Here is an 8369-nt window from a genome sequence, read left to right as displayed (position 1 = left end):
CCTTGCGTCCTCCGCACAGGTTTCTCCCTGGGCTCCAGCGTGCAGTCCCACACCAAAGGTATCTGGATGTGGTGTTACCTCACCCCTGCCAGCCTGGACACACTCTGGTGCTGCTGGACACTGAAGGGCTGGGCGACGTGGAGAAGGTATGGAAGAAGCAGAAGCTCCCTTTGTGCATTCCCAGCACTTTGTGGAAGCTCTTGAGGGCCCAGCCATGGTGACCAGAGTCAAGGTGCTCCCACCACCTATGGTGGCCTCCAGCCTGTGTGCTGGGAAGAGCCAGAGGCCATGGGAAAGGAGGCTGGGGTAGACAAGTTGCCCAATTCCTCTGCTTTTCTGGAAAAGTGCAGCAGAAGAGGAATGAGGAGCGCAGGAAGCACTTTGATAGAGGTCTGCGGGACCCTGAGAGTTAAGGGTTGAAGAGAAGCCCAGCTACAGAAAGATATGGCGATGGCATGGGGGGGATCTCTCCAAAACCTGGTCTTGCCATGGCCTGTTGGTTAGGGGCATTCAGGGTCTGGGGATGTGGTGCTTTGCTCATACTTAGGGGGTCTTGTTGATAAGAGCCAAGGGTTGTTGTTCCAGGGCGACACCAAGAACGACACATGGATCTTTGTGCTAACCATACTGCTCTCCAGCACCCTGATCTACAACAGCAGAGGCACCATTGACCAGCAAGCCATGGACCAGCTGCAGTATCCTTGGTGGGACAGCAGCACCGGGGATGCCCTCCTCTCCCTGTGTGGTGGGCTAGGGGCTGACAAATCCATGGTCTTCAAACAGCTGCAGAACCTTCTGGTGGTGCCCAGTGATGTGCTTTGAGTCCTTAGGAATCCCGTGTCATGGACCTCAGGGCTGAGGGTTTTTTCCCTCCTCCTTCTGGCAGTTCCAGGCTGTTCTCTGTCCCCGCAGAGTCTCCTCTCTTCCCCATGAAGTGCTGAGTGGTTGCAGGGTGGCGATGCCCCTGCATTCAGAGCTGAGGTCCCTGTTTCCTTAGCCAGCTCCCTAGCTATGTGGTGAAGCTGACTGAGCATGTCAAGTTGAAAGCAGCACCCAAGAAGAGTGAAGATGAAGTGGAGGATTCAGAGAAATTTGTCCTCTTCTTCCCGAGTTTCATCTGGGCTGTCCGGGATTTCACACTGCAGCTGAAGGTGGCTGGGAAGGAAATCTCTGAGGACGAATACTTGGAGAACGCACTGAAGTTAAAGGCTGGTAAGAGAATGGTGCTGTGCTGCTGGAGACATCCAGCCCCAGACACAGCAGCATTTCAGTGTAATTCAACAACAGCCCAAGCCCAGCGAACTTGCTCCGTGTCCTCTTACCCCACAGGGAGCGGCCCGGAGACCCAACGCTACAACCAGCCCCGGGAATGCATCCGCCAGTTCTTTCCGGATCGCAAGTGCTTTGTTTTTGACCAACCGGCCAGCAAGAGGGACCTGGTCCGCTTGGAGGAGCTTGAGGATGATGAGCTTGATCCTGAATACCAGCAGCAGGTGGAGAAATTCTGCAGCCACGTCTGGGAAAAGTCTCCACCTAAGACCATCCCTGGTGGCCACATCATAACAGGGCACTGTGAGTACTGTTGCCCAGAGGGTTGGATGGCCAGCAGCTCTTGGGAGTGTGTCTGGGGAAGGATCAGATGCAGATTCAAATGATGCAGGTGGGGAAAGGGAGAGCTTTTCTGCTGGCTGCTGTCCCTGCTTCTGGATTGGGAGCTTTGGAACGTTGCAGGCGGGGTGGGAGAGAGTTAGGAGAAGTTCAGGAAGACTCTGGCAGGGAGGCAGCAGGGATATGGCAGGACCCAGGGCCGAACGGGAGCCTGCGTTTTGTTCAGGCTGCAGATCTCTCATCCTTGGTCCTGCTTGGCAGTGCTGGGGAAACTGGCAGTGACCTACGTGGAGGCCATCCAGAGCGGGGCAGTGCCATGCCTGGAGAGTGCGGTGCTCGCCCTGGCACAGGTTGAGAACGCAGCAGCAGTGAAAGAGGCTGTGACGTTGTACCAGGATCTGATGGAGCAGCGGGCGAAGCTGCCGACGGAGACTGTTCAGGAGCTGCTGGAGCTGCACACCCAGTGCGAGCGGGAGACGCTGGAGCTGTTCATGGCACGGGCATTCAAGGAGGACATCTGCTCTTTCCAGGCAGAGCTCATAGTAGGTGGTCCCCAGCCTAGCCAGGATCCCCAGGGACACCATCATCCCTTAGCTTTGAGGAAATAGCATGGTCCTGGGGGACAGGGATCTCCCTGCCTCCTGCCAGAGGACACTGCTGTGCCCTCTCAGAGGAGACTCAGTCCCAACGCCTGCTCTCACACTCTGCAGACTGGCAGTAGTCCCTGCTGCACTACCCCTTCTCCCTGGGTTCAAAAGCTGTGCTGCAACGGGGACGAAGCTCAGCCCTGCCCCCTCTCTTGCTGCAGCCCAGATGTGTCTCTGCCCTGGCTGGAAGCCTGGAGCCTTCCACGCTTCCCCTGTCCTGCTGACTAATTCTTGTCCCTGTGTTTTGTGAAGCCTGTGGTCCCTGGCATGCTCTCTGCTCCTGTGCACCTTGGTCCAGAAATGTCTGTGGGTGCAGAATGCCCTCCCCATCTGTCACCTCCCAGCCGATTACCCCCACAGACTGGAGATCCCAATTCCCATGTCGACCTGGCTTGATTTTGCCTAGCATGAGAGCGGGGGATGCAGCCCAGCCTGGGCTGATGCCTTCCCTCTGCATCTTCCGGACAGCGCCAGGTAGAGGCAGTCAAGGTGAAGTTCTGCATGGACAACAAGCAGGCGTCCCGCAACAAGTGCGAGGCTGCTCTCAGGGACCTCTCCCAACACATGGAGAGACGAATCAGTGAGGGTGTCTACAGTGTGTCAGGAGGTTACCAGCTTTTCAAAGGAGACCAGCAGGCACTGGTGGAGAAATATTGGGAACTGCCTGGCAAGGGGGTGGATGGTAGGAACAAGAGCAGCTCCCCTTCAAGGGGAGAGGCTCCATGTCCCATCCCCTTCCCCCAAGAAACCATTCCTCCCCAGCTGCTGTTTCTCCCCTGATTCCTCTTCATACCTGTGGTCTTACAGGCTGATGCTGTCCTGCAGGAGTCTCCTCAAAGCAGAAAGACTCTGGCCAAAGCATCCTCCAGACAGACCTCTCCCTGACAGAGGAGGACAAGGAGCTGAAAAGTAACTTCTGGGCTGGAGAAAGGCCACTGCCTGTAGAGGGCCAAGCTTGATGGAGGGGGTCAACAGTACTCCTTGGGGGCCTGGGGGCTCAGCTTCTGCCTTGCAACACCTCTCTTTCTCTGTCACAGGTGAGCAAGACCAGTATGAGAGAGCTGAGCAGGAGAGGGAGGTCCAGAGGAAAAAGGGGGCTGAGGACAAGCAGAAGTTGCAGGGCCGGTTACGCAGCTACAAAGAGCACACGCTTCAGCTGAGAAAGAAGCTGGAGCATTGCTGTGTGAGGCAGCTGGAGGAGCACCAGAAGATGATCAGACATAAATCAAAGGTACCAAGTGGGAGAGCGCAGGTGCCAAGATGTGGCTAGCAGGCAGGAATGGCAGAGGGGTCCCAGCTGGGTCCCTCCCGTTGTTTCTTGGCTCTGGGCCCCTCTCACTGCATGCACCATGCCCTTACTGACAACCTGACTGTCTTCACAGGAGGGGAGTGCGTTGCTCAAGGACGGCTTCTGTGAAAAAGCCACCCAACTGCGCATGGTGACATATAGACTGGAGGAGGAATATCACTACAGCAGGAACAACTTCATGTCCTGGATCGGTGTAATGGTACCGATACTGTTAAGCTTGGCATTTGCCATACTTCGCCTTTGAAGACCATGAAGATTTTCTTCATAACCCCTGTAGTAACAAAGTAAGAGAGGTGTGTAGTGTCCTCACGTATAATTCTGTGAAATTTTGAAAGCCCTTCCTGCAAGATGCTTTGCCATAGGGTATGGAAGTGACCTCCACGTTCACTTGTACTGCACTATCTAGTGCTTTTCATGCATGTCTCCTCCAGGAGAAGATGTTCTCCTCTTCCTCCCAGAGCACCTGGTCTCTCACCTCGTCTGAAGGCATGGGGAACATCTAAAGCCAGGGTGGCCTGGGGCACAGAAAGACCATAAGGCCAGCAGGCAGGTCTGGGAGCATTTTGCCATGCTCAGAACATGTCATTGGGGGTTCTAACGCACCTCTTCTAGAGACCTCCTCACCAGGGCTATGGGAAACATGCCCGAGAGAGCTTAAGCTCATGTCCTAGGGTCACACTTACTGCAGCAGCGTGAAGCAGCATGGAGGTTGTGAGTAAACGAGGAATCCAGGTGGTGAGTGCTGCCTGGTTTGCTTGGCATCAGTCCTGGGCAGAGTGACCCAGAAGGAGTGAGCCCATGACCAGGGAGCAGTGGATGAAAGCCATTCTCTGCTATGTAGCTGTTCCCACCCTGGTCCTTAGCAAGGCTCTTCTCACTTTGCAGCTGTGAGGAAGTTCTCCCCACAGGGCTGTTCTGCTCTCTGCTCGCTCCCCCTGTCTCCATGCTGCTCCCCGTTTCCTTTCTTCGGACCGAGAGATCCCAAGTGCCCCTTCCCACGGGTGTCTGGGGTGATACAGCAGGAGATGGCTGTAGAGGGTTCATGGGAGGCGTGTGTCCCATTGTACTCGTTTTGGCTGGGATAGAGTTAATTTTCTTCATAGCAGCCGGTGTGGTTCTGTGTTTTGGATTTGTTGATAACAAGCCCCTGTTTTAGCTGTTGCTGAACAGTGCCTGCTCAGCATCAAGACTTTTCTGTTTCTCATCCACCAGCGAGCAGGCTGGGGTGGGCAAGAAGTTCGGAGGGGACACAGCTGGGACAGCTGAGCCCAACTGACCAAAGCGGTATCCCAGACCATATGACACTGTGCTCAAGCAATAAAAGCTGGGGGAAAGAGGGAGGAAGGGAGGATGTTTGGAGTTATGGTGTTTGTCTTCCAAGCGACCGTTACGCGTGATGGAGCCCTGCTTTCCTGGAGATGGCTGAACATCTGCCTGCCGATGGGAAGCAGTGAATGAATTCCTTATTTTGCTTTGTTTGTGCATGCAGCTTTTGCTTTACCTATTAAACTGTATTTATCTCTTTATCTATGAGTTGTCTCACTTTTACCCTTCCCGTTCTCTCCTCCATCCCCAAGATGTGTGGGGCTTAGCTGTCTAATGGGATTAACCCATGACACTCATGGACAAAGGGGTTTCCCTCTCCCTACAGGGAATTAAATTTTCAGCTGCACCATGAGAAGAAGCAGGGACACCAACCGTTCCAGTAACATGAAGGTGTAGAGGTCTTTGAGTTCTTTATGGACAGAAGGGCTGGTCCAAAGGCAGTCACCCCAGTGGCACCAGCCCCTGAAATGACTTTCCTGCTGTGTGGGCACTCCATCCCTGCAGGGGAGGTCTGCATGTGACAGAGGAAAGTTTGCAGAGCACAGCCCTGCTCACCAGCAAGGTCCTGGGGAACCTCCTGAGGACAAAGCCCAGGCTCTGTTCCTCTACATGCTGTTGTGCTGGTGCTGTTTTCCCTCCTGAGCCCCCACATCCGTAATTTTGCCTTCCCCTGTGAGTGCACCTGGAAATGCAGATGGAGTAGAAAAGGTGACGATGGGAAAAACGATCTCTCTTCTGCTATGCAAAGGGAGGCGAGAGGGAGGAGATGCATCTGCTTCTGCCAGTGCAGTGGTTCCCTCCCTGCAGTGGATACAGCCCTGCTGGTAACCTGGGAGCCCAGGGGATGGGACTCAGGTCTGCAACGACTCTAAAGATACTCCAGCCTTTAGACTCAGCCCTGATCTGAGGGCATTTGACTCCTGTTGCCCATAGAGCAGAGTGTCCTTTTGAGGATGAACTGCAGAGCCCCAGGATACAGTTGCCTGGAAGTGCAATTGCTAGCAATGCATCAGCCCCACAAGAGTGCGGTACCCTGCCCCGGGACCTCTTGCCACCACCCATCCTAGAGGATTTGGCACAGGAGAGGTCTGGCTGGTCGGTGATGTGACTTTCTCCAGTCCAGTTCTGCGCTGCCCCACCACTGCTCCACTCTTATGGTGACAGTTTTTTTCCTCACACCCAGTTCAAATTTCCCTTGCTGCTACTTGAGTCCTTGTTGTCCTTCTGTCTTGGGATCAATCAAGGGACCAAGCTAAGTAAGGTCAGTGTGTTAAAGTCAGCAGGTTAATATGACACATCATGACAACCCAATTCACTTCTTCCCACCTTCCAGCTCATGTTGCTCACCTGGGCATAAGGTCTCCTCTCTAGGTCATGAACAACCCTGCAAAAATGTTCTCTAGTCAAACTAAAATCATACAATAGTCTGCATGTGGCTTGAAAATATGTGTACAATATCTACTGATGTTAGTAAGGCTCTTCAGAAGAACTAAGCCACCTTTTCCTGCTGGTTCTTTAAGAGCCCAAGGTTGGATAGGAGCCTGAAGTTGCCATTGATACCATTTCCCACGTGCACCAACTGGGAATCCTGTAAATCTCATACTGGCAGCATTTATCACTTCCCGAACTTGCTCCCCAAGATGTCAATACTTTTGCCCCTTCTCTGCATGGCCCAGTGTCATCCTGGTGTTCCCCTTCTTCATACAGTTGTTTTTTCCACTCCAAGTCTATTCCTTTTTAACTCAACAGGCTTTTCATAGAATCATAGAATCATAGCATCATAGAATCATAGAACGGTTTGGGTTGGAAGGGACCTTAAAGATCATCTAGTTCCAACCCCCCTGCCATAGGCAGGGGTACCTTCCACTCGATTAGGTTGCTCAAAGCCTCATCCAACCTGGCTTGAACACTTCCAAGGAGGGGGCATCCACAACCTCTCTGGGCAACCTGTTCCACAACTGTCTCACCACCCTCACAGTAAAGAGCTTCTTCTTAATATCTAATCTAAATCTACTCTCTTTCGTTTTAAAACTTTTAGCCCTCGTTCTGTCACTACACTCCCTGATAAAGAGCCCTCCCCATCTTTCCTGGAGGCCCCCTTGAAGTACTGGAAGGCTGCTATAAGATCTCCCCGGAGCCTTCTCTTCTCCAGCCTGAACAACCCCAACTCTCTCAGCCTGTCTTCATAGCGGAGGGGCTCCAGCCCTCTGATCATCTTCGTGGCCCTCCTCTGGACCCGCTCAAGCAGGTCCATGTCTTTCTTATGCTGGGAGCCCCACAGCTGAATACAGTACTCCAGATGGGGTCTCACGAGAGCAAAGTAGAGGGGGAGAATCCCCTCCCTCGACCTGCTGGCCACACTTCTTTTTATGCAGCCCAGGATACGGGTGGCTTTCTCAGCTGCAAACGCACATTGCCAGGTCATGTTGAGCTTCTCATCCACCAATACCCCCAAGTCCTTCTCCGCAGGGCTGCTCTCAATCCACTCATCGCCCAGCCTGTATCTATGCTTGGGATTGCCCCAACCCAGGTGTAGGACCTTGCACTTGGCCTTGTTGAACTTCCTGAAGTTCACAGGGGCCCACCTCTCAAGCCTGTTAAGGTCCCTCTGGATGGCATCCCTTCCCTCTAGAGTATCAACCACACCACTCAGGTTGGTGTCATCCACAAACTTGCTGAGGGTGCACTCAATCCCACTGTCCACGTCCCGGACAAAGATGTTAAATGATACTGGTCCAATACAGACCCCTGAGGGACACCACTCATCAGTGGTCTCCACCTAGATATTGAGCTGTTGACCGCAACTCTTCGAGTGCAGTCATCCAGCCAATTCCTTATCCACTGTGTGGTCCTCCTGTCAAATCCATGTGTCTCCATTTTAGAGAGATCTTGTGCAGGACAGTGTCAAATGCTTTGCACAAGTCCAGGCAGATGATGTCAGTCTCTCTTCCCTTATCCGCCAATGCTGTAATCTCATCGTAGAAGGTCACCACATTTGCCAGGTGTGATTTGCCCTTAGTGAAGCCATGCTGGCTGTCACCAATCACCTCCTTATTTTCCATGTGCCTTAGCATAGTTTCCAGGAGGATCTGCTCCATGATCTTGCCGGGCATAGAGGTGAGACTGTGAACTGTAGTTCCCCATCCTTTTTTCCCTTTTTAAAAATGAGGGTTATGCTTCCCCTTTTCCAGTCAGTGGGAACTTCACCGGACTGCCACGACTTCTCAAATATGATGGATAGTGGCTTAGCCACTTCACTCGCTAGTTCCCTCAGGACCCTTGGATGCATCTCATCAGGTCGCATGGACTTGTGCATATTCAGGTTCCTTAGCCGCTCTCAAACCTGATCTTCTCCTACACTGGGCAGTACTTCATTCTCCCAGTCCCTGCCTTTGGATTCTGTGAATTGGGTGGTGTGGCTAGAGAACTTGCTCGTGAAGACCAAGGCAAAAAAGTTGTTGAGTACCTCAGCCTTCTCC

At 53.1% G+C, this 8369-nt stretch overlaps 1 pseudogene; it reads left to right on the top strand.

The window, feature by feature from the left end:
* The first annotated feature begins 51 nt into the window (after positions 1 to 51).
* Positions 52 to 4067, top strand: LOC127029022 (guanylate-binding protein 1-like; annotated as a pseudogene).
* Positions 4068 to 8369: the final 4302 nt, after the last annotated feature.

This window comes from Gymnogyps californianus, unplaced genomic scaffold, assembly GCF_018139145.2.
Source record: "Gymnogyps californianus isolate 813 unplaced genomic scaffold, ASM1813914v2 HiC_scaffold_62, whole genome shotgun sequence".
NCBI classification, from domain to species: domain Eukaryota; kingdom Metazoa; phylum Chordata; class Aves; order Accipitriformes; family Cathartidae; genus Gymnogyps; species Gymnogyps californianus.
The sequence above is the reverse complement of the archived record's forward strand: the minus strand, read 5'-3'. Positions and strand labels throughout refer to the sequence as shown.